At 36.2% G+C, this 19282-nt stretch overlaps 1 protein-coding gene across 10 annotated transcripts in view; it reads right to left on the bottom strand.

The window, feature by feature from the left end:
* The window catches only part of PAM (peptidylglycine alpha-amidating monooxygenase), a 281270-nt gene that overhangs the window by 239954 nt on the left and 22034 nt on the right, over window positions 1-19282 (bottom strand). The window lies entirely within an intron of this gene.

Below are 19282 nucleotides of genomic sequence, written 5' to 3'. Positions count from 1 at the left end.
GAGGAAGCCCAGAGTAACTGAAGGACAGTGAACAGTGAGCAATAAGTGCAAACACCTATTAGACAGTTAACTGGAGTCAAGTAATAAGGTGATTCATGAACGGAGCTTGGGGTACAGAGCTAGAAATATAAATGTGGGAGTAACTTAACACAGTTTTCTGTAAAGCACCCACCACAGTGCCTGAACATTATGATTATGGATAACCAATCTCTCCATTCCCACTTTTCCAAATAAGTAAATTGATACTTGCATTAGGGAGACTGACAGCAAAATAGAAAAAAAGAAGGAAGACAGGTAGCGCTGGATTGGCTCAGGGAAAACAAAGACGTTTTATGCTGAGTGCCAACTTCTACAAAATAGGAGGAGCTTCCTGCTGTTCTGAGTTGAGCAGGATTCTGAGGCCAGCTATGGTCTGTGTAACAGTGTGTCTCATTACTTGCAAAATATATAAATGTAACAGATTTCCAAGGCTTTGGAATTGGCAGTTCTTGTTCACTATAGGTTTTAAAAAGTTTTAATTTTGGTAATTATTTCTCAGAATAATAATATGAATTAGATACCATCACTATCCCTATTTTATAGTTAAGAAATTTGAGGCTCAGAAAGAATAACTTATTTGCCCAAAGTGACCAGCCTTCCTATAGTTAAAACTGAGAACCAAATTTGGGTGTCTCTAACTCCTAAGACCATATTCCTATCTACTGTCATATACGTGTGTAATTTTGCTAAATACGCTCCTTAATTGCATTCCCCCAACTGCACTTTAAGGGTCTTCCCAATGCGGCCTGGCTCCAGGATGGAATATCTTGTACTGTCATCACTCTAGCTCTGGCATGTTCTTTGGTTTCTAAATTCTCATGTCTCATTCGGAAGGAAGCATCCAGGCACAATTCTCTTCTGTGTTGATGTTGGTGGAAAACATCTTATTCGTTAAAATGCCAAATCCTATTTGATTTAGTGATTAGGTCATCTTATAAGCAAGCTGAAAATTTTAGCCATGTCAGAATTCCAAATTATTTTAGCAATCACCTACCTATTATTCATCACCTATCCTATTTTTCAGCCGATAGGCGTCTCATCTAGCTGTATTTAAAAACACACACATAGGGACTTCCCTGGTGACACATTGGTTAAGAATCCACCTGCCAATGCAGGGGACACAGGTTCGATCCCTGGTCCGGGAAGATCCCACATGCCGTGGAGCAACTAAGCCCGTGCGCCACAACTACTGAGCCTGCGCGCTAGAGCCCACGAGCCACAACTAATGAGCCCACGTGCTGCAACAACTGAAGCCCACACGCCTAGAGCCTGTGCTCTGCAACAAGAGAAGCCACCGCAATGAGAAGCCCGCGCACCGCAACAAAGAGTAGCCCCCGCTCGTCACAACTAGAGAAAGCCCGCGCGCAGCAATGAAGACCGAATGCAGCCAAATAATAATAATAATAATAAATTAATTAATTTAAAAACACATACCTACACTATCAAATTAAGTTAGTGCCACTGTTGTTATTGTTACCTCACCCACACAACAGCATATTCATATACTTTGACTAAAGAATAGGAATTTTTTGGAGGTTAGTCCTAAGGAATAGGAATTTTATTTTTAAGGATTCCAAGGCAATAAGAAGTAAAAACTCTTGTACAGCTTACAGACTTACCACAACATAGGCAGAAAAGCTAAAATATATTTAACCCTGAATTGCTTTGTCCTTTCCCTCCACCCCATGCTTTCTTTCCCTCCCATCTATTTTCTACGAGAGGGCCTCATAACAGGAGAAAAGTATGCCATATACTACGTAGATTTGATTCCAGCAAACTAACCAGAATTTGAATTTTTATTAGCAAGAGCCATAGGCAAGAGCAATAATACGTTATACCTATCAGTGTTTAGTTTTATTCATGAACCCATGCTGGGTTAAGAAAAAAAGAAGAAAAGCTAACTTCAAAGCATTATTGAAAGATGGTTAACTCTCTAGCCACAAATGAGAATCACAAGCTACTTTGATGTGTGAGAATTTTTAGATGTCCTAAATTTAAAGAAAGGACATCTATGATACAGGTTTAACCATTTAAAAAATTCCAATAATATACTTCTTTTGCATCTCGAAAAACCAGTAATTACCTAAGGGAATAAATAAATTAGAACTCAGCCTCAGAAATTAAGCCTTAAATACAAAGCATACGAACAATATTCCTCCCTCATCATATGGTTCAGTGGCAAAATGCCAGCTCTAATATGTTCAGTACAGGAAATATAACTCTTCATATTGTCATTTTCTCACAGTCATCACTCCACCAAGGACTTTGGGCATTAACCAAGCTGCATACACATCTTCACCTCAAAAATTCAACTAAGTATAAATCAGAGCGTTACTCAATGTATAAACTATGTGGCACATGACTGCAAAGACTGTGATTGCACAAAAACTTGTGCCAATACTTAATTTGAAACTAACCTTGACAATGACCTGAAATTGCTAACCTTCGAACCCTAACCAATCTCTGTCATTTATATAGTGCATGCCATGGTCTACTTTCACACAACATTTGAGAATTATTATTCAGTACGTATAATTCTGAAAGGTTGTATGAAAATAGGCCATGGAATATACTGTATAAGTTTCAAAAGAAAATGGAAATTACTAAGGAGAAAAGTGAGTGGATTAAAATGTGTGATTTTTCATAACAATGGTCCAAAGATATGGGAAAGGTGGAAAGTTGACACCACGTACTTTATATGGCTTTTAACTTATAAATATATTAGATATAATATTATTTATTAAAATACTTGTATTTACCAATCTGAATATATTTAAACAGTCTTCAAACCTAAATGCTAGAACATCACAATTTTCTCTTCTCTCTCTTACCAAATTGACATGTCTCCATCAATTACTACTTGGAAAAATATTCAAGGCAATCTCAAAAAGAATTATTGTGCTTCATTATGCAAAACAAAAACGCAGCTTTTAAAAAGTACTCTGTCTGACATTCAGTTCTGTATGCTGCTACAGCAGGTCAAAAGCCATTAGCCACCTAATGAAAATACATACTAGGAAATAAAATGTCCTTCAAAATTATTTCACATACAGTATTCTCAAAGTAAAATGGGTGAGACTATATTCTAAATGTTTAAAAATGTGATGCCTCAAAAAGAAATGCACTCACCATGTCAGAAATTAATTTGAACATAGATTTAATAATGGTCATATAATGTAGAACACTCACATTAGATAAACAAAGTACTGTGTCTGCTATGAGAGAAATGAATACATAAAATAACCAACCATCTCAACACTATATGGCTATAATTCTCTCCTTTTCCAATAAAAGTAACAGACTCAATATGATTCCTCGGATACTTAGGACATTCTCACTATTCAACAGTCTTCTGGGGACTGACCCAACAGTCCTCTTGTATCTTTAAGACATTCTACAAATCTATTTGGGCAGAAGAAGCAAAACAGGAGCCCCTGTGCTACTGGACATTAAAAAGAATTCACAAGTCTATCTTATTTAACATTTTGAAACTTGGCAATGAAGTCTATGGTTTTCTATGATTTTTCCACTAATAGATTCTATTAGCAATTATTAGCTAATTGGCCACTTGGCACTTCGTACAACCAGGTATGGAGCTAAGTGCTTGACACATCTTAATGCATTTAATCCTCATAACAACTTTATGATGTAGATAATATCCTATTGCCATCTTACAAGTAAGGAAACCAAGGCACCAAGAGGTTAAGTAATTTGCTCATAGTTATACAGATAGCAGGTGGCTACTTTTCAATGAGGGAAACATAGTTTATAGAATGTGAGGTCCCAAATAGGATGAGGAAACCAAGGGAAAGAAACTGAAAAAGGCAAAAGTACGAGGGGAGTCAATGACAGGATGGAGAAATGCTTTCTCTTTCACTATTTTCTCTAATCTTAGCTGGCCGACTATGGTGCTTAATAAACAAAAATAAAGAGGTAACATAATTGTAACCCAGTTTTCAAGAGCAAAGATGACTCCTACTTAAAAACTAGGAAGCTCAAATTTTCTTGCCTTACTTAAAAGATGGATTTCTGCTGCGTGGAACTGCAAATACCCAATCTCACTGCCCAAGCTCTGAGATAACATCTGGTGGATAAATACACATTTTGGTGCCATGTCAGATTCATATTCACAGGCTGTAGGGGCAGAGATGGGTCTGTAAGAGCCCTAGACTATTCAACTATAAACCTGGTTCCTAACATGGATCCAGGGCAACCCCTGATGACTGACCTCCTGAAGGATCAGTGGGGTAACAGACGATTAGTTCTAGAGGTTCCACCTCTCATGGACTTCAGCCAATCTAAACCTGTTTATAGAAATCTTGAACTGGCTCCCCAATATAATGCCACTGTCGCTTCCAGGGGTCCTATTCCAAAATCTATCATCAGATCACAGGAGTTTTTTGTTGACAACATTGGGTATTTGGATTTTGTTTGATTATTTAATAAAAAGACATTTCTCCCTTAAAAACAATATTGCAGGCCTCTAAATCTCCAAGTATAAATTAAACAAAATAACTCCTGGTTAATAAAATATGAATTCAAACAAAATGCTTCTGTTGAAATGGAGTATCTAAAATATTTCAGGAAAAAATTCACTAATCCCGCTGATAATAAGGTTGGAAAAGATTCCCTTTTCCACACCCAACCCAAAGGAAATTGAATCCCTGCTTTAACTGGAGACTGTTGCTATTTGTCTTATGGGTAAACGCCAAATTATGCGTATTTTTGGGACTTCAGTCAAGAATCAAGGTCAGTCACCAGATTTTCTCCCATATCAACAACATAGTGGCAGCATGAATACAGATGTTCCTTATCCCTTTCACCATGATTTTTCAAACTCAGTTTTCGCTCTCAGAGCAGCTAAGATTTCTTCGTTTGTCAAAAGGATAGCCATTAAGAAAATCACTTAGCTAATAAACAAGGAAATTAGCTAGCAGGCCTGATACAAAACAGATAGTAGGAACACTAACAGCAAACTGTACACACAAAGTAAGGCAGCAAGAGTGGCTCTGATACGCACTTTTAAACTGCAAGTGGTACTCAAAAAACTGAGTGTCACTAGTACTAGGGGTCAGACAGCAGTTGTAAACTTTTCTCCTTGTCTCACTTGGTTCCCCCAAAAATCTCAATTAGTTTTGAGTTTTATCGAAGTATGTGAAGAGAAAGAAAGCAGCAGAAAAGAGGAAACAGGGAAAGTATCTGGGCAGGATAACTCTTCTCCCTTTCCAACCACTTTTCTGTATCTTCTTTTGTCAGTGTTTGAAGGAACCAGCTGAACACTTGTTTAATTTTGAGAAAAGCTACAGAACCTAAATAAACAACACGATGGAAATAGGACTTGTGAATCCCATGAAGGATGGTGCCAGATTTTGAAGCACATGATTATCAAGCAAAAAGCTAAGGGCACAATGTTTATATTTACATTTTACATGATCAATAGAAATGTATTTTTTTTTAAACACTATTTTATTTATTTTATTTATTTATGGCTGTGTTGGGTCCTCGTTTCTGTGCGAGGGCTCTCCCCAGTTGTGGCAAGCGGGGGCCACTCCTCACTGCGGCGCTCGGGGGGCCCCCCACCATTGCGGCCTCTCCCGTTGCGGAGCACAGGCTCCAGACGCGCAGGCCCAGCAACTGTGGCTCACGGGCCCAGCCGCTCCGCGGCACGCGGGATCCTCCCAGACCAGGGCTCGAACCCGCGTCCCCTGCATTGGCAGGCAGACTCCCAACCACTGCGCCACCAGGGAAGCCCGATATGTATTTTTAAAACTAACAATCTTTAATTTTTTTTTTTTTTTTTTGCTTTTAACTTGTATACAATTGGGTTTCTATCCTCTACAGTAACTGATTATGGAATAAACAGTTGAAGAGTAAAAAAAAAATTATACACTCAATTTTTTGGTGGGGAAATTGTAAATTTTACTAAATTTCGTATTTCATCAAAATGTCTTCAGTTCTCTACAAAAATTAAACTTTTCCTAAAAGTCTACATTGATATCTTCTCTCTGATTTTAAAATAGGAAGCTTCCCTGATTTAATCACTTCTTACAAAATGCTTGAAATGCTTTATTCAACCCTGGGTTTAATAATTCCTCCCTTCAGTTGGTCAGAAATGTATCTAAATCAGTAAGAATCTACTTCTGCCAGTTCATTCCAGGAAAACATTCATTTCCACCTGCCCAAAGCACACCTCCGCTCTAGGCTGACCCTTCCTGACCTTCACTGAGATGATGTCTTGCCTCCCCCTCTCACCTCCATGTTACCCGGTCGTCATAGGGCTGCATGACCCTCAATACACCAGAAACAGAAGAAAACCAGTAACAGTAATTCATGTTTAAATGATCATTTAAATTAACTTTACAAAATAGAGTCTCAAGTAGTAACTAGCCAAGGATAAATAAATCACTTCACGTACATTCTAAATATGGGGATATATATGTATATATATATATATGTATAGCTGATTCACTTTGTTACAAAGCAGAAACTAACATACCATTGTAAAGCAATTATACTCCAATAAAGATGTTTTAAAAAAAAAAAACAGAAACCAAAGAATAAATAAAATTAAAAAATAAATAAAAATGGGGGAAAAAAATTCAAAAGTATTAAATACGTAATGAATTTTAGTCAAAGTTCCCCTAGAGATCAGTGAGTATATGAATATTTTTAATGAATTTTAAAAAAGAAAGAAATGGGCCTTTAATTTGTTAAGGCAGAAATTCTCAGGTAAATATAATACAACACATTCAATATGTTTCACATATTGCTTAATTTTTAAGTTTTAAGTTCAAAATGTAAAAATCATCTGCTCTAACTCTAATCACTTTACAAAACTGATAAATTAATTTTGTATATAAATCTAGGATAAAAGTGTTCCTATAGTTAATTCATTTAATATTTTCAAAATTCTTTTACAATCTTTTACTAGTTCAGTTTTTTTTTATTTATTTATTTATGGCTGCGTTGGGTCTTCGTTTCCGTATGAGGGCTTTCTCTAGTTGCGGCAAGTGGGGGCCACTCTTCATCGCGGTGCGCGGGCCTCTCACTGTCGCGGTCTCTCTTGTTGCGGAGCACAGGCTCCAGACGCGCAGGCTCAGCAATTGTGGTTCACGGGCCTAGTTGCTCCGCGGCATGTGGGATCTTCCCAGACCAGGGCTCGAACCCGTGTTCCCTGCATTGGCAGGCAGATTCTCAACCACTGCGCCACCAGGGGAGCCCACTAGTTCAGTTTTTTAAATGAGGAAGGATATTACTACATCACTTAAATAAAATAAGCTTTAAAATAAAACCACTACTTATGTACTTAATATACTGAAGTATATTAATATATATGTATATAACATACTTAAAATACTGCACTAACCAACTTTTTAAAAGATTTTCCAAGAGTTTCACAATTTTTTAAATTTCCATTTACAAAAAGCTTTTGATTTAAGCATTAAAATCAGAAAAACCTAGACACTTTATATAGATATTTAAATATGTATCTATGTGTTTTTTCTAGGAATTTTAAAAGCAAAGAAGCAGGTGTTCTAGAAAAAATTCACAAGTTCAGGTAAGTTATCTTACATAATTTTAAGAGGAAGAAAGGAAAAATAGGTCTAAGACATTATTTTAGTGTAGAAAGAAAAAAATGTATGTATTCTGTTCCTATGAGGACCAAGACGCCTAACCGACCATGATGCCAAAGGGGAGATTTTTTTTAGAGAAAAGAAAAATTATCTCCGTGTTACTTGATTAAAGCTAAACTCCACTTGGCACAACTCTTATCTGCTACTGGAGACTTTTGTGTTACCTTTTTTTTTCCGAAGATGGCTAAAGAAAGTACATTTCCTGCTCACAATCAAATTATCAGCCAGTATGAGATTACCATAAGCCTCAAAAACTGTGAAACTGTATTCTGATTTGCAAGAAGAATAAACCAATGGTAATTACGTGCTACAAATTCTTCACTTGACAAAATTATGGTTTGTAGAGCTCCTTTAGATAGGGAGCACCTCGAGTGTATTTAGAAGAGATTTCAAATTACTAAATTTGCCATAAAATTATGTTAGTATACTGCCCCCTTCCAACTCTTCATAATGCCAGTCAATGGCAAATGGGTGACCATATATCATATTGTTTTTGAAAGCTTATGCAAGCCAAGAGATCTTAATAATCAATTGTTTGGTAAACAGATAAAAAGGCTTGTGCATTTGTCAGGTGTTTTTTATACAATACATTCATTTTCTAGAACTTGGTAAATGCTTGAAAGTAACTTTATAGTCTCTTCACATGCCTTTTATCACTATTGAATTGGAGAGCAATTTATGACAATAAAGATTTCATTTATCTTTAATGTTTTTCTCAATGATTTTGGCATTACTTGTGCCACCTCCCATATGTTTTAACATATACACAAACCCACATATATACACACATCAATGTTTACTTTGATATATCTGAAGTGAATTTCCTAAATTCCATAATACTATGTGTAAATATAAATTGTAACTCCAAAACAACAAATGGTTGTAATCTTCATTCATGGAAAAAAGGGCCAGAGAGTTGCTCAAATACTTTGCTGTAAGAAATACTCAATAATCAATTTATTATTATCTTCCTTATTAGGATGGGGAAAACTTCTCTCAATGTTTGCATATTGCTCAGTAAAAATGTCAACTGCTGTTGCGTTTCAGCAATACTTGGTTTAATGGAGCACACCCAAATGGAAATGTTCACTACAGCTACACTTTCCTTCGAGAAACGAGAAACGCCTAGCATATCCTAGATAAAACCCTAGAGACAAGTTATCCAAGTTATCTGATTACATATCATAAAACTGAATGCTTTACAACTAATTGACAAGGTAAGTTTTTCTCACCTGAGGTTGAAGGAAGGTAATTTACCTTATCTATCTTGTATTCAGAAACAAACCCCAAATAGAGTTAAGTAATCTATCTGAAAGGTTTCTGTTGTGTTTGTTTTTGTTTTTGTTTTTTCCCTTGGTAATACTTGGCAAAATGTTGAAAACAGAAAAATCCACTGGGGAAAAAGTAGTTGCAAAAGAAACTACATACAGCCAGGTTAATGTCTTTAACACATAAACACATCTCACAAATAGAAAAAAGGAACACATCAGATTAACCATGACATGAAGAAATACATATGCTAAAAAAATCATACACAAATGTTCACCACCAATGCAAATTAAAATAAATGATTACAATTCTTCACTTCTCAAATTGGTGTTAAAAAAAAACCCTAATTCTGGGATGGGCAATGGGTGTTCTGATACAGACCATTAGAAAAGTATAAACCTGCACAGTCTTTCTGTGCAGGACAATTTGACACACATATATCAAACGCCTTTGAAAAATGTTCATATCTTTTTACTTAATTTTTATCCTAGGGATTTATTCTTAAAAAATAAATAGAGACAGGGAAAAGATTAATCTAAAAGTATTTTCATCATAGTGTCACTTATAATAGCAAAAAAAGAATATTCTAAAATCCTATTAATAGAGGATTGGTGCAGGCATAAAATCAAAGGAAATACAGCTACTTAGAAGGCAGCTGTGAAAGAATATTTAGGGATATGAGAAAATGTCACTATTTAATGCTCAGTGAAAAAATATGCAGGTTATAAAATAGAATAATCATTACAATCCTAATTTTACGTCTCCCCGTTTTGTGTCTCTGTTTGTTAATGTGTGTGCACATATGCATGGACAGAACAGTAAAACTGCTGACATGCAAACAAACGGTATCAGTGCCTATCTCTGCGTGGTAAAATAATGGGTAATTTTTTTTTTTTGCTGTGCCACATGGCTTGTGGAACCTCAGTTCCCCGACCAGGGATTGAACCCGGGCCACAGCAATGAAAGCCCAGAATCCTAACCACTGGACCACCAGGGAACTCCCAATAATGGGTAATTTTTTTTGCATTAGCCAATACTCCATAATGAACAAATATAATTCAAGAAACAATGGGGGGGAAAACATAGTTACTCACAAAAATGAAACTGTATAACCTCTTTTACAGGTGATACTCAGTTTCTGACAACTAGAATAACACTGTTCAGAATAATGAAAATAATGTTCCTATAAGAGGCTTAAAATAGACTCTTTGTCCACAAAATGAAGAGAGTGGCATCACTTCTCTGCCTGGCAAAAGCAGCCTTATGAAGCAGCGTTAGGTAACCTAATACCACGCTGTTTAGATAGGTTTTCCACACCACCACTTTGATCCCAGGATAAGAGTCAAATCATCCTCATAAGAACCAGAGGGTTAGATGAAGAAGCTACTGTCTGGGACTCCCCTGGCGGTCCAGTGGTTAAGACTCCATGCTTCCAACGCAGGGGGCATGATCCCTGGTCAAGGCACTAAGATCCCACATGCCGCAGGGTGCAGCCAAAAAGATTAAAAAATAAATAAATAAATAGGGGGCTTCCCTGGTGGCACAGTGGTTGAGAATCTGTCTGCTAATGCAGGAGACACAGGTTCGAGCCCTGGTCTGGGAAGATCCCACATACCGTGGAGCAACTGGGCCCGTGAGCCACAACTACTGAGCCTGCGGGTCTGGAGCCTGTGCTCCGCAACAAGAGAGGCCACGATAGTGAGAGGCCCGCGCACGGCGATGAAGAGTGGCCCCCGCTTGCCGCAGCTAGAGGAAGCCCTCGCACAGAAACAAAGACCCAACACAGTCCAAATAAATAAATAAATAATTGAAGATGCTAATAATTTAAAAATAAATAAAAATAAAATATTTTTATAAAAAGAAGCTACTGTCTTAGTAAAATAAGCACGAAGATGGCCGTGAGATCCACCATGATCTTTGTACAGCTATAAAATGGGGATAATAGCACTAGCTATCCTAGAGGCAGTCTTTCAGGCAAATAACTGCTCATTTCTTGAGATAACATCAATATTGTTTTTACATCAACAACAAAAATTCGTGGCATATTTTATAATAACTAAGATACATTAGTTGCCATAATCTAGTATATCTATACTACATTTTTGATTGCCTGTATTTTAAAGGTTATATTTGCTACCTGTTCACTGAGCTTATAAGTAAGCTTAACGAGTTACAGTTAAGCTGATTATTTTGCACGTGATGCTATAATTTCCTAAATAAACAAATATCAATCAACAAATATTTATTGAGCATCTTCCATGCTCCAAGAATTATGTCAAGTACTGAAAGACAATATTTGTAAATATGGGCAAATCACTCCCCGGATCATATACAAGATAAGGAAAATGTGTTTTTCCCAAATTTAGTCTAATGATGACTACTGACTATTTATGAATATGAATAGTTAGCTAACCCTTTTATTTGTCTCATTAGTTTGTTCTCTAACTGGAAGCATTTTATTACTTTATATTACCATTTTAGTAAGTTTTGTTTTCTTTAGTGCAGTAAAATATACATAACATAAATGTACCTTTTTAACCATTTTTAGGTGTACAGTTCAGTTGCATTAAATACATTCACACTGTCATGCAACCATCACCACCACCCATCTTCAGAACTTTTTCATCTTCTAAAACTAAAACTCTGTACCCATTAAACAACTTTCCCCATCCTCCACCCCCACCCACCCACCCTTGGCAACCACCATTTTATTTTCTATCTTTATGAAGTTGACCACTCCAGGTACCTCGTGTAAGCGGCATCATGCAATATTTGTCCTTTTGTGTCTGGCTTATTTCGCTTAGCACAATGTCTTCAAGATTCATCCATGTTGTAGCATGTGTCAGAATTTCATTCCTTTTTAATACTGAGTAATATTTCACTGTCTGTATATACCATACTTTGTTTATCCATTCAACCGTCGATGGACATTTGGGTTATTTACACCTTTTGGCTTTTATGAATATCGCTGTTATGAAAATTGGTGTATAAATACCCATTCAAGTACTTGCTTCCAAATTGTTTGAGAAATACCCAGAAGTGGAACTCCTAGATAAGTTTTGCTTTTAAAAATACCAACTTTCAATAAACGTGTTTCTTGAGTTTTTAAAAATCAGTATCATCAAATTCAGTCTCTAGACTGAATTTTTAGCAGCAAAACAGCTATTTTATTTCCTTTCATTGTACGCTTCAAAGGCCCAAGTTAAAAATAAAAATACTTTTCATACCTATGACTTGAAGGTGAATCTCCCAATAATTCCAGTGTTAGCCAACTTCCCTCTAGCAAAGCGCATCGCCCTTCAGTAATGTCATCTATAAATATTCTTCCTGTTTCCCCACACCTTCTAGCCTCTGCCCTTGAGTGTCAACCATCAGGGCACTTAACCACCAAACCATTATGTTCTTGTGGCTGATATGTTCCCCTCCAACTATTAACACATTCTTATCTCACATATCCTGATAACACATACTTGTTTTAATAATGCCACCACAATGCTCTCAGTTTTTCTGTTAAACTAATAGTTACTTAATTGGAAGAATTCCAGCCAAATGAAATAAAACAAAGCTGTATGTTTCAGATAAAATTATGAGCCTCTCTCAACACAATATCTGATTTCATACCATCATAAAAACCAGACGTAACACAGCCCATAATACAGATATTATCATCTGTTACTCAGTCGTGTTACAAAAGAATTCTACCTTATTTTTAAAAATTCATATGAAGGATTCCACTCACACTAATATATGAGTAGTTTTTTTAAAGTATGTAAATATCAATAAGGCATTTCATTGCTGTTGTGAGTAGAGAAATCATCTAGAGATGCAAAGCCACCATTTTTGAATCCCTAACTGTGAATTACTGACCACTTGAAAAGAGAAATGTAGTTCCTATCAAAAAGAAAAAGTTATTATGCCTTGCATGCAATCCATAACTTTATGACACCAGTGGCATGATGAAGTTATTAAAGTTTTTCTGACAAAGTAAAGACCATAATAACTCACTGCCACCTTCATCAAAGCTAGTGAGTTATGGAGTATATGAAGGGTAATTACCCTTTAAGTAAAGTATGTGGGCGGTTTCTTATTATAAATTTTTATCTTTAATACATAAATTGCCACATTTTGTTAACAATTTAAAGTAGGCTGAATTATGTGATTAAATTATAAAAGAAAATTACTTCCTATCTGTTCATTTCTCATCTAAGACATCAAACATATGATTTCTGTTACTAGGGTCCAGTGATTTGTTTGAAGTCAATCAGAGCTGTGGAAGTACAAATTAACTGAAATAGGACTTCCCTCAAGTATTTTTTTTTAATTTTTTATTTTATAGTGGAGTATAGCTGATTAACAATGTTGTGATAGTTTCAGGTGCACAGCAAACCCTCAAGTATTTTTATAGTGAGAAAGAGCAAAAGATTTTTCACAGATGTGATATAATTTTAGTTCTTAAACCAAAAGCTAATGTATCTATTTTGCCTACTGCCAATGATGATAGTAGCAACCTTGAAATGTCTATATATATGTATCATTTAATAAATCCTGATTTATGCACTTACTATACATGCTAAATCATGACTTAGAGAATTCTAATTTCTTAGATGGGGAGCTACAAATAGATACTGGAAATACCCAGTATTTCTGAGAATATCCAATATTAGTATTTATCTATGTAAAGCCCAACATTTCCATTCATTCACTAAGGGATCCACACCTCTAAAATTGCTACTGGCCCCCATCCATATCATGAAATATGGATTTCCTTGATGAGAGTTGCACAATAGTTTCCTTCCAGGAGAAGAGCTGATTGGGGTCTTTGTCAGGGCCGATGTTAGACACTTGTACCATAAAGTGGCATATTTTCAATATCTTTTTCTGAGCCTAGGAAGTTTGTCCCAACTGTGGACCATTCCCAGAACACAAGAACTCCAAGTAGCACAGGAGAGTGTTAGATATATTTAGAACCTGCCTGGACATATGCCCAAGTTACAAGAGTTCTGTGGATCTGACAGGGCCTAGACGTAGTATCCTGAATTACATCTATCCCTCTGCTGCCAGTTGCCAACCCCTATTGAAATAGGTTGAAAAATGTGGATTGTACCACTACTTTGAGGAGGATAAGTAAAATGTTAAAGATGAAGCATTTCTCCTTGGCCTTTACACCAGCATAATGATTTCTAAACCGAGGGAAGATTTTAAATGAAATTCAGATCATTATAATTCAAGAGTGGTGAGGAACAGCCTTAATTTACAAATCTCAGATGCTCCCAGAGGCACTGCCTCCTTCTCATTGTACTGTAAGGGTCAAATGTATCCTGTGGGAATTACCATTGTTATTACTAATTATAATCACACGTTGCTTGGTAGCTTTCCTTTATATAACTTTTGATGCAGAAACTGTTACGATATATTCTTGACCTTTACACTATGCATCAAAAGAGTAGTAATTTACTTATTCCTGTTCAGAGTAAATTATTGACTTGCTACTGACTATTCTCAGAATGAGGATTAATGAAACACGATTTAAAATTGTACAGAATTTGGAGCCCAGTTCCTCCTAACCCTCAACTTTGAGCCAAAGATCTAGAACGTGTCTAAATTAAAACGTACATTTTAATTTCTATATGTTTAGAAATTTCCATATGTTTTTGGTACATATCTACAATTTCTCCATGAATGATTCAGAATTTAATTCCTAGAAATCTACTGGTTTGTAATCTTTCCCTTCAATATTCAGAAGTTCATAAAGCTGACAAAAATAACATAAGAAAGACTCAGAAACTATCAATAGCAACAATTTAGAAAATAAGACTAAGTAGAGACTGAGAAAAATTGTTTCCAATATTAATAAGAGCTTACATTTACAGATTACTAACTAAATGCTAACCACTTTTCAAAGTACTTTGACAAGTATTTACTCATTCAATGCTTACAAAAAACCCTACAACATGGGTAATGTCAAGTTAGCCATTTTGTAGATGAGGAAACCAAAGCACATGGAGTTTAAGTAACGTGTCCCAAGTCAGACCTCCTCTAAGTGAATGGAACTCAGCTGGCTCCAGGACCGACAGGCTTAATCATGACACAAAACTCCCTCCTTTAACAGCTGCAATGAGAGATTTATTCTCGTTTTTTCCATTTCAATTCTTTCTCTGAAAATGAATGTGTTTGGTGTACACCTGACACAAGAATGTAAAGTAAGTTTATAAAAAGTAACTTTTATTATAATTTTGCTAACGTATTCTACAGATTCTATTAATTACTACAAATAACTTCATATGAATGATCCAAATATAAGAGATTATAGACTTTAAAATTCATCATCTTTGGCTCAATCTGAAATGAAGTGGACATGTTTAAAAATAAATTATTTAGTGCATATATAACCATTAGAATGAATGGTTTTAAAATGTAAATACCATAGTAAGAATTCCCAATGCCATACCCCCATCTCCATTTGCTTTCAAAGTTCTAGAACCAAATTTTCAACTAGGCAAGACATCTCCTGAATGCTTTAGGGCACCTCATGTTCAATACTTTTATCACTTCCCCAAGCTTACACTTTCTAAAGATATTCCTGCCTTATTTAATAACATGGCTTAATCCACTCAGAAAGAAACTTATACTTTCTTTGACCAAGTTCTCTCCTTCAACCTCAATGCAATCATTCAATAACAAAATTCCACCAATTCTGTCTCTGAAATATCTCCCTTCATTCCTCTATTCACTGCTCTAGTTCTTAGCCCCATCTTCCCACACCCACGATCCTATAAAGATAGCAGCTTCTAACAGGTTGCCCTGTCCTCTGGTTTGTTCCTTAAGTTCCCCACACATCTAGCAGAATTATCTTTTAAAACACAATTTTTCAGAAGCTTTTAACAGTTTCCAGTTGTTTGTCACAAAGGTTCCAAACTTTAAAGTACGTTAGGGCTTGTTAAAACAAACACAGATTGCTGGGGGGATACCTCCAACTTTCCAATTCAACAGGACTGGGAGGGGGCCCAAGAATCGGCATTTCCTACAAGTTCCTAAGTGGTGCTAATGCTACTGAGCCAGAGAACACACTTTAGCTTCTCAACTGATGTTGTGCATTAAAATTACTAGGGGAAGTTTTATAAAATACCCTGCCACACCCCAAACCAATTATCAATACATACAGGCACAGGATTTTTTTTTTTTTCAATCCTCCAGGTAATTCTGGTTTGCAGACAGTATTATATACTTGAAATTTGCTAAAAGGGTAGGTAAGTGTTCTCACCACACATGAAAAATGGTAACCAAATGTGGTGACGGATATGTTAATTAACTTGACTGTGGTAATGATTTCACAATGTATACATACAGGAAAACATCAAGTTATAGACCTTAAACATACAATTTTTATTTGTCAATTATACCTCAATAGAGCTGAAATAAAGCCAAATTTAACCAGGTGTCCTCTATTTTCATTTTCTAAATCTGGCAGGCCTACCCACGTTTTCAATTCAAACCGGGCCCTACAAAATGTGTAACCAATCCTGATAACGACAACAGATTTAAATATTCATTTCATAAGGCAAATGGATGAACTGAGTAATAAATGTCATCGGCTAAGATTATACTGAATGAAAAACTTTCTTGCTTTTTATTTGAGCATCATCCTTTCCTGCCCTCACACCCCCCCACGCAAACACACCCTGATGTACAACTTTCCTGCCAAGTCTCCATCTGCGAGAAGGTGTAAAAGCGGTACTGCCAACTAGGAAATAAAAACTTGGAAATGGAGACCCATTAGAGTTTCAGATACAACCAAACAATATGATGAGAATAACAGAAAGAAAGAAAACTTAAAAAAGAAATATTTTTCACGAGAGCACAATTTCTTAAAAATAAGAGTTAAGTGGAAAAAAGAAGCCAACGTGTTGCCTGTGCCAATATCACCAGTAAAATATAAAATTAGAGACAGAGAGCAAGCGCTGGGAATCCAGAACTTAATTGATTCTGCCTTTTCTCCTACCTGAAACTTAAAAACCTAATATTGACTTTGGAAATATTTCTAAACCCTGTGATGCTATTTTCATTTTTAAATATTATGTGTGAAAAGTTTGCATCCACTTCTCAATAAATATAGATGTTTTTCCTTCAAGTGTCTTGCTAAAATAAGGGCTGGATTTTTTTTCTTTCTTCTTTATAGCTGTCAATCATATATATTATTTGTGTCTACTTCAAACTCATTGTGCAATAAAGGATTTCAAAAACTTCTCTCCTTCCTCAGGGGGAAAAATGAAAGGTAAAACAAACAAGGAAAATGACTTTATATAATCCTTTCATTTCAGATCCTGGTTCCTTGCTACGACCTTCATGCCAGAGGTTCTGCTTTACTGTGCTTCAGATATGGACAAGATGAAAGAAGCTCTTATATCCATAAGGAGCAAGTTCACCTTTGGTATAAATGTTGGAGAAGAGTGAAGAATGATTTAATCTTTGAAGAAAATATAATGTGCTCTGAAAGTGTTCAGGTTTGAAATTCTCCAAATGTTTAGCTCTTAAGAATGTCAATTTCACAAGCAAGCTATAACAGCAATCTGTCCTTCATCAGTTCAATGCTTAAGGCTTAAAGCAAGTAGACTAGAGCAGACTAGGGAGGAGACAAGAGCATGGACATGGGCAACAGACTGCATGGCTTCAGAGCCCAGCTCAGCCACTTATGAACTCTATGACCTTGAGCAAGTTTCTTACTCTTGGTACCTCGTCCACATAAGGTGGATGATAGTAACGGCGTCTATTTAATACAGTTGTTGTAAGCATTAAAAGGTACAGTTCGTATAGAACAATGCCTAGTCCACCAAAGCACCACAAAAGTATTGTTATTACATTAGTATTAAAAACATTTCTGGGTTCAATCTATGAATGCAAGACCCACTATATGATAGCTACCCATCTCATTTATTTTTCCTGGCATACATAATGGAGACCAAGATTTTAAAGAAAACCGTTATTTTGTCTTTTATTTCCTATCAAGAGTCGGTGCTTGCAGAAAGCTAAAACTTTTTACAAATACAGCCTGGTTGAGAGGCATTGTAATGTACAGGCGGGGTGCCCAAGACATGGATTAAAGTCCTGGTTCACAGTTAAGCTGTGACTGCACTTTAGCATTTACTGCTTTTCTCATCTGTAAAATGAGAAGGGACCCATTGAATTTCTAATACTTCTTGCACACCTAGAATTCTGATTTTGTAACCTTTAACATTAATGTCAAACTTGTCAAAAAGGAATTTGGTGAACTCCTACTTATAAAAGGGCCTTCCCGGGGCAGTTTTTCTTGAAATTTTCATTCTCTATGCGCTCATACTACAAAATTTACCATCCTATGCTGTACATACCTCCCACCCCTCCAAAGCCAGGCAGTAAAATAATTCCAATGTTAAATGGCCAGAAAAACAAGAATGAAGAATTAGCAAAAGCATCCATTACTAGCAGAGCCTGGCAGAAAAATTAATAATACCTATTATGTGGTATGCAATGTTTTTATGCATATTAATGAATATTATAGTATCCTAAGTTCACATTTTTGGAGCTGGTAAAGACCTCAGAGTAGTGTTTCTCAATCTGGGCAAGTTTACCCCCCCCCCCAGGAGACATGTAGTAATGTCTGGAGTCATTTTTGGCTATCACAACTAGATGAGTGCACCAGCACCAAATGAGTAGAAGCCACAGATGCTGCTAAACGTCCTCCACTGCAAAGGGCAGACCCCACAACAAAGAATTCCCTGATTCAAAATGTTTAAAGTGCTGATGTTGAGAATTCCTGCCCTAGAGCAACGGTTTTTCCGTGAAGGCAGCACTGCCCCGTAGAGAGCAATTTGGAAATCTGGTTATCGGGGTTGGTGTGGGGAGAGAGCTGCTGGCATGAACAGTCAGGGGTCCAGAGATACATCATGCAAGGTGCATTACTTCTTAATGAAGCACTGTACCACATTCTACTCAACTTTCAAACATCCCATGAATCACACAGGTGATAAACTTGTTTATGATTACGTAAGCCTAGAATCTAATTCCATTTTGCATACAAACACAGAGAATTTTTTGCACGGTTTTAAAACTTCTATGTTTAGAAATGAAACTGTGTAAATCAAGAGAAGATGGTTATTTTGTTTGATTTGGAACTTCTCCAAGAGGTGCTCATCATTCTGGAAAAACAGCATAACCAACAACACCACCATTTGTAGTATCTGAGTGGCCAGTGCAACAAAAATCAATCTGCATTTGTAGCCTTCACATACACTGTTATTCTACATATAGGCACAAGCTTCTGAATAATTCATTATGTCTTCCCATGTAATCATAACTAAACATTT

Source organism: Balaenoptera acutorostrata, chromosome 2 (genome assembly GCF_949987535.1).
Source record: "Balaenoptera acutorostrata chromosome 2, mBalAcu1.1, whole genome shotgun sequence".
In the NCBI taxonomy this organism is placed as follows: Eukaryota; Metazoa; Chordata; class Mammalia; order Artiodactyla; family Balaenopteridae; genus Balaenoptera; species Balaenoptera acutorostrata.
The sequence above is the reverse complement of the archived record's forward strand: the minus strand, read 5'-3'. Positions and strand labels throughout refer to the sequence as shown.